Genomic DNA, 8,240 nt, shown 5'->3' on the forward strand with positions numbered 1-8,240 from the left:
GTATAATCCACCAAATTAACAGGGTAAATAAGAAAAATCACATCACCATATCAATTAATGCAAAGAAAATATTGGACAAAATTCAACATCCATTTGTGAGTTATACTCTCAGCAAACTAGAAACAGAGAAGGATTTCTTCAACCTGATAAAGGACATCTGTTTAAAAACCCTACAGCTAACATCATAATTAATTCTGAAAGACTGGTGGTCATTTTCCTCTAATGGGAAATGTCCACTTTCACTTCTATTCATCATAGTGAAGTCTTAGCCAGGGCAGTAGACACAAAAAAAGAACAGAAAAGAAAAGAAGGGCGTAGATTAGGGAGAAAAGAAATAAAACAGTCTCTAGTCACAGATGACATAAATGTCTATGTAAAAAACTCCAAGGAATAAAAAAAAAAAAAAAAAAAAAAAAAAATCCTGAGCTAATGAGTTTAGTAAGGACACACAATGAAGAGCAACACACAACCCTCAATTGTATTTCTATATTCTAACAATGTACAATTTGAAACCAAAATTTTTAAATGACATTTACTATAGTTCCAAAAATATTAAATACCTTGGAATAAATCTAATAACACAGGTAAAGGATCTGTATGCTGAAAACTATGAATGATAATGAAACAAAGGCCTAAATAAATTGGAAGACATAGCATGTTCATAGATGAGAAGACTAAATAAAGTAAAAACAGCAATTCTCCCCCTATCGATTTATGGTTTAATGCAATTCCAAAGTATCAGCAGGATTTTCTGTATTTAGAAACTAGCTGATTCTAAACTTTGTATGGAAAGGCAAAGGAACAGGAATAGCTAAAACAATTTTGAGAAAATAAAATTAGAGGAAATCATATTACCCGATATTAATACACTATAAAGCTACATTAATAAAAAAGTTAACACTGGCAAAGAGAAAGATACATAAATCAATGGAATAGAACAGAGGGCCCCAAATTAGGCCAACACAAATAGAGCAAATTAATTTTTGACAAAAGTGCGGAAACAACTCGATGGAGAAAAGACAACCTTTTCAATGGAACTGGACATTAATATGCAAAAAAGTAAACCTTCCCCTAAATGTCACACTTTGTACAAATAATTCCCCAAATGGATTATAGACACAAATATAAAACTGTAATATTTAGAAAAAAAACTTTTAGGAGGTGAAAATCTTCATGACCTGGGATTAGGCAGAGTTCTTAGACATGGTAACAAAAGATCTGCAAAACAAAAAATTGATAAATTATACTTCATCAAAATTAAAACATTTGCTCTGTGAAAGAAACTGTTAAAATAATGAAAAGACAAGCTACAGACTGGGAGAAAATACTTGCAAAACACATATCAACCAAATAAGTTGTATCCAGAACATATTAAGAACCCTCAAAGCTCAACATAAGCTAACAACTCAATTAAAAAATGGGCAAAAATCCTGGCCACTCAGCAAAGATTATATATGCCAAATAAGCACATTAAAAGATACCCATCTTTAGCCATTAGTTAAAGACACTTTAAAACCACAAGACACCACCTCTACATGCCTATTAGAACAGCTAAATTTAAAAATACTGACAATAAGCCCTGGCTGGTGTGGCTCAGTGGACTGAGGACCAGCCTGTGAACAAAAGGGTCACTGGTTCGATTCCCAGTCAGGGCAGCACATGCATTAGTAGTGGGCCAGGTCCCCAGTTGGGGTCACACAAGAGGCAACCACGCATTGATGTTTTTCTCCCTCTCCTTCTCCCTCCCATCCCCCTCTCTAAAATTAAATACATAAAATCTAAAAATAGATAAATAAATACTAACAATATCAAGTGCAAGGGAAGATATGGAGCAATTGGTACTCTCACACATCAGTGGTAAAAACGAAAAATGATACAGCCATTCAGTGTGACAGTTTCTTATAAAGTTAAACATACTTTACATGACCCTGCAATTTGACTCCAGTACCCTAGAGAAATGAAAATTTATGTTCATAAAAAATAAAAAAACCTGTACACGAATGTTTATAGCAGCTCTAGTCATAATCAAAAACTGGCAACAATCCAAAAGTCCTTCAACGGGGAGATATATAAACATACTGTGGTACATCCATCCCATGGAATACTACTTCGCAATAAGAAAATTGTTGATGCATGCAACAACTTGGAGGAATCTCAAAGGCATTATGCTGAAAGAAGTCAGCAACAAAAGATTATGTATTACATGATTCCATTTACTGTGTATGACATTCTAAAAAAGATCAATACAGAGGGTCCCAGACTTATATAGTTTGACTTACGATTTTCAACTTTATGATGGTGTGCAAACAACCGGAATTCAGTAAGAACCATACTTCAATTTTGCATTTTGACTTTTTCTCAGGCTAGTGATATAGTGTGATATACTCTTGTGAGGCTGGGATGTAGCAAGGGCCACAACTCCCACTTAGCCAGGAATTCAGAAGGATAAACAACTGATACCCTATAGTATATTATGTATTAAATGCACTTCAACTTTTTTTTTTAGAGAGGGAGGGGGGGACAGAGTGGGAGTGAAGGGGAGAGAGGGAGACACAACGATTTGTCGTCCCATTTATTTATGCATTCATGCATTCACTGGTCAATTCTTGTATGTGCCTTGACTGAAATCCAAACCACAACCGTGGCTTATGGGGATGATGCTCTAACCAGCTACCCGGCAGGGCCTTGACTTATTATTTTCAAGTTACAATGGGTTTATCAGGTCCTAACCCCACCTTAAGTTGAGGAGCCAGCTGTAATAGCTGAGTTAGGGAAAGGATATAAAAGGATAGCATGAGTTTTGGGGGGGGAGGTGATAGAACTATTCTACATCTTGATTGTCATGGTGGTTACATGAATCTAAAATTCATAGAACAAAAAAAGTCAATTTTACTATATGATAATTTAAAAAATGATAAAATTTGAAGGAAAAAGTGCAATCCGATTTTAACACAAGCAGTGTAACGTTTGTGATCGTCACTACTCTATAGTCTTAAAGCACTATATCAAAACAAGTTCTTAGAAAATTCTGAGTACAATAATTAAAAAGCTTGACAGTAACGCTCTATCTTTTTACTGCAAATTTAATTTAAAAGATTTTGTCAACCAATGCAATCTTATAGATTAGAAGAATCAACTCACTGATCAAAAGGGTTATTTATTTTTTACATCACAGCCTGTACTTAAGTACAGGTATGATTATATTCACAGCTACATGTTAGGAGTTACGTAAAAGCTAGAGAGGTAAAAACGGCCCTGTTCAGAGTCTACTGCTACCTGATAGTGAAGTTTACTACTCACTCACACTCCCTCGGGTTCCTCTGCCTGGGAGCTGCCGAGGGCTCCTCGGCTCGCGTAAAGTAATTCTGTGCTTCCCGTGTCAATGAAACCGTGCAGTCTGGCTCATTCATATTCCACCAGTCTGAGCGAGAAACTGGGGACGGGTGGGGCCGCGGGTGGGGACGGGCGCCTCCGTACGGGCCAGCTGTTCCCCATCAAACCTGACCCGGGCACTTAACTCCCCTCGGCCGGTTTCCCGCCCCGCCGGAGTCGCCCCTTCCCCATCTGGGGACCGAGGAGGAGCAAGCAGCCAGGAGCTCCGCCAGGCTGGAGGCGCGGCGCAGCGCCTCGCCCCCGCTCCACCTCGCGCATTCCCGCCCAAAGGGGCCATTCTAGGCACCCACACCCAGGAAAAGCAGACCGCTGCGAGGGGGCGCCGGGCAGGCGCCGCCGCCCACCTCCTCCAGCTGGAACTCGGAACCCGAGCTCAGAGGCGGGGAAGCGGGAGCTCGGCGGCCTGGGTCGGGGGATGGGAGCCCGGGCCTGGAGGCCCCTGACCCTCAAACCCCTCTCCAGTCCCCAGAGAAGGGCACATCCCTGGACCCCGGGGACAGGCGGGTCCTTCCCCAAGAGAGCCGGAGGAGTCCTCAGCCCTTGGAGAGGGCGAGTAAGTGCAGCGCGGCCAGCCCGGAGTGCGAGCCACCACTCACCGTCCCCCTCCGCCGCCGCGGACCCGGCGAGACCGGCTCCTGTCGGTCGCGGCGCAACCGCTGCTGCTGCTGCCGCCGCCGCTGCCGCCGTCACCTCCTCCTCCTAGCACGCCAGCTCCCCGGGCGTAGCCGCCTGGATGGCTCGCGCCCTCTTTCGCTCTTTTAAGAATGACTATGATTTTTTTTTTAACAAACTTTATTGGCACTCAGGGCACAGAACAAGCGGCTCAGCCGCAGCTCTGCCGGGGCTGGTGGGGCGCGGGAGACTCGACTCCCCTCATCGGTGGACACGCCGCGTTGCCGAGCATGCGCCGGACTTAGTCTGCGCATGCTCCGCGGGGACCCGGTCCCCAGCCCCGCTCCACCCGCGTTCGGGCTGGTCGCGGAGAGCCGGGGGTACTTTGCCTTCCCCGTGCCTGCGGGGAACCCAGGTGTGCAGTGAGGACACCGGGGGCGGGCAGGAGCTCCTAGATCGTGGACTGGAGTCTGGGAAAGATAAATTGACGTTAACATGTCCTCATAAAATTCGCCAACACGGGACTCAGACTTCCACAGTACTCAAAGGACTTTCCCCGCCGTGGACACACACCTTAGTTTCTTGGCCGGATGGCATCCAAGGGGGCAGAGTGAGCAAAAATGTCGAGCAAAGTCGAAAACGCACTCAGCCCAGTACACTGTGGCTGGACAAAGTAGAAGTCTGAGATGGTTAATAATTCAGAGAACCAAACCAAAAATTAAAAGTTTCCCCCAAAGGCAATCTAAACTTTGCTTCAGTTGCTTTTATATTTCAAAATAGAAATAGGTAAAAAAAGGAAAATACCAAATGTCGGCGAGGATGTGAAGTAAATGAATTTACCCAACTACTGGAATGTAAACACGCCAACGCTTAAAAAAAAAATTGGTACTATCTATACTAATGAGTTTTTGTTTGTCTGGGTTTAATGCGTAGAGTTTCAGTTTTCCAAGATGAAAAAAGTTCTGCAGATGGATGATGGTGATGGTTGCATAACATTGTAAATGTGCTTAATGCCTCTGAACTGCACACTTAAAAATGGTCATAATGGTAAATATTATGTTAGTACATTTTACCACGGATTTTTTAAGTGGAAAAAAAAAGAGAAAACACAAATATGCCTTAGAGAATAAATCTGAGGATTCAAATTTAAGAGAAACTTCTTAAAGAAGCCCTCCAAACCATTCCTTACCCCCTTTTCCATTTCCAGGGGGTTGTAGTACATTCTCAGTGTAATTAAGTCGACTTTTTACTTGACTCAAAGCTGTACCCAAGGACACAGCAGAGATCTTATGCTGTGATAAGCAAATGAGATAAGGAAACCTGGCCTTTTTATTTTTTTCCCCATTATTAAAATTTATCAAAGAAAAAGAATTTATCAAGGAAATGATTTGAGTTTTTAAAGGCTTTGTTTAGCAAAATAAAAGACATTAAAATTCTTTTTTAACCTACCAAGTACAATCTGAGTTAAATCCTCTCTGGCTTTAAGAAAGGGAATGCTTTCCTAAATCATAAAAGTTGACTTCAAGTCATACTCTCTTTCCTCTACTGCCTTGTAACCCTAAGAACCAAACCTCACCAGGGATGGTTCCTCCTGAAGTCAGGGTCGGAAAAACAGGTGGTATCCTGACAGAGACTAAATGTGACCTTTGATATGTAATGTGATCATACAATTTATCATCCAATCAGGATATTTTGAGAGTGAAAAAGGGTGCTGTTAATTTCTCAAGAACAAAAGGCATACAGTGGGACATATGGCCACCCTAGTGATAAGGCAGTTTGTGAAACTAAATTTCCCAGTATGCCCTGCCTCTTGAAAGTCAAAAAGTTTGACTAGAGCCCTGGCTGCTGTGGCTCAGTGGATTGAGCGCAGGCCTGCCAACCAAAGGGTCACCAGTTCAATTACGAGTCAGGGCACGCACCTGGGTTGCAGGCCAGGTCCCCAGTTGGGGAAGTGCCAGAAGCAACCACACATTGACATTTCTCTCCCTTTCTTTCTCCTTCCCTTTCCCTCTCTCTAAAAATAACTAAATAAAATCTTAAAAAAAAAAAAGAAAGAAAGAAACTCGACTAGAACAAAGCACCCTGGGACTTGTAGTTAGTACCATTTAAGAGGTAAAAATTATAGGGCTGGGTGCTGACAGGGAGATTCCTCCTTTCATGGGACACTTAATCAAACACAGAATGTAACACCTGAGGTGAGATTTCAATACATGTTAAGTCTGCGGTGGAGCCTCTCTCTCCCCAACAACTCTAGTTTCCAAAGGTGTGGAGCTGGTAGGGCTGTCCACTGGTTCACTGCCCTGGTTCTGGGTATGGTGCTGCCTCTGCCTCCTCTCATCATTGGTGTCTCCACTGCTGCTAATCTTAGAGGGGATTCTGGGTCAGGTGCTGTTTCCACTAGACTTCAGCTAACTTGTACAGCTCCATGGTGACCTGAGCATCTTCCACAGAGTAATGCCCACTTTTTCCATGTCCTGGTTCAGCAGCTTCTTAGTGAGGTGCTTCAAAGACACGGTAGTATTCTCTGGGCCGTTGGCCTTGTGGTTGGGTGGGGTTGGGGGGAGTATGGGAGGTGTCCCAGGTGAGAGTCTTGGGGTGAAAGTACTGAAGGGCGTTGAAGTAATTGTGGATGGTATGTCCCACCACTATCCTCCCTGTGAGTATCTCCAAGATCTGGCCCCAAGCAATCTTGAAGGGTATAGCATTCACCATGTGGTGCTTACAGATGCCACTCCATCTGGTGTGGTAGTCCACAATGTGGCAGGCGGATGTGTGGTGTGTACTCATCATAGAGCACATTTCCATTGTAGCTGATGATGCTACATCGAGCCAAGGAACTGACATGCCCCTTGGGTGCTGTGCCCACCATCTCACAGTCAATTGCCACCATCTTCCTTATCATCTGAGGTGCTCTGGACCATTTATTCTCTGAATAACCCAGGGTGGAGTTCTCTGGAGTATTCTTCTGAGGAGGGTTTTATGGGGTGGAGGGTGGGGGGAGCATCTTCTAGTGGAGAGTTGGGTGGCTCTTAATCTTTCAAAGGGCACTCTGGAAGGATCCCAGCAAATCTACTTTAGCCACAACAGATCCAGCCTTCTGTGAAGGGGCAGGGGTCAGTCAAAGCACAGAAGCTTTCTTGTCTAGGGACTGATTAGACCCACTACTGGAGGCAGAAGTCTTCTTTTTTGGAGGGGGAGGGGTTTTCAAAGTGTCATCCATCTGAGGAGTTTCCCCTTTCTTTGGAGGTCCTGAATGCAATTTAGGCACATTGCTAGAGGGTTGGTTCTTCTTATTCAGAAAGCCTCTCCTTTCCAAAAGCCGTGGCTTCTTGACAAGTTTTTGGTTCTTGGCATTCCCCTCAAATGCCTTTTGGGGGGGAGGTTTGCCAAAATCCAGATTGAGGAGTAAGGTAGACATGATGATGGTGGATGGTAGAACAGGCTTACGAATGGAAGGAGAGAGAATTCGTGCTCTCCTGAATTCCATCTAGAGGTTTGTAATATATCCTCCCAGATGGGCCCACTAAGACCAGAAACACCGAGAGCACAACATGGAATCAGCGCGCATCTATGGCGCAGGGGGGAAGTCGCGCGGATGAAAAGCACCGCCCCTGTGCACAACCAGGAGCCCTGCCTCTGGGACCAAGGCCAGCGCAGCCGCCTCAGCAGAGGCAGCGGCGTGGGAGGGAGGAGCTCCCCGGGTCACTCTAGCCCTGGGGAGGTACAACTGAAAGGTGTGGGAGGCCACTACAACCGGGAACTGCCGTGTACGCCAGAGCCCAGAAACCTAGCCTTTCATATCCTACAGCTGTGCTGTAGCAAAAATTGCAATAGAATTGTTACAGAAACAGGGGAGTCCAAAAATCCCAGAGTTTGCAGCTGGGGGATGGGGAGAAGGAAGCAGCTTTCAGAATGCCTCCATACACCTGAGGCTGGTGGCTGGTGTCTTTCATTATGCAAAATTGCTTGGATGCTTCCAAGACCTCAGGTGGATGGGAGGAGTCTTGAACCAGGGGACGGTATGGAAAGCACACAGAGCCTACGTGGGGTTCTGTGAATGGTCAGAACTGTTGGCAACACCCACTGCGTCAGAGGATGCAGTCATAGATATATAGGCAGCTGTGAACACTTGAGGGTGGCTCTGGGGCTGTCTCCCTCACTGGCGGTTGCTCGCAGGGGTGCTCTGGAGAAGGAGAGGAGATCCACGTGGTTTACAGAAAGAACACAGTTTGCAA

The 8,240-nt window shown here is 44.7% G+C and overlaps 1 pseudogene; it reads right to left on the reverse strand.

The window, feature by feature from the left end:
• Positions 1-6,369: 6,369 nt before the first annotated feature.
• On the reverse strand, positions 6,370-7,423 carry LOC150007218 (interferon-stimulated 20 kDa exonuclease-like 2 pseudogene; annotated as a pseudogene).
• Positions 7,424-8,240: the final 817 nt, after the last annotated feature.

This window comes from Furipterus horrens, unplaced genomic scaffold (assembly GCF_987537825.1).
Source record: "Furipterus horrens unplaced genomic scaffold, mFurHor1.1.pri manual_scaffold_6, whole genome shotgun sequence".
Lineage (NCBI taxonomy): Eukaryota > Metazoa > Chordata > Mammalia > Chiroptera > Furipteridae > Furipterus > Furipterus horrens.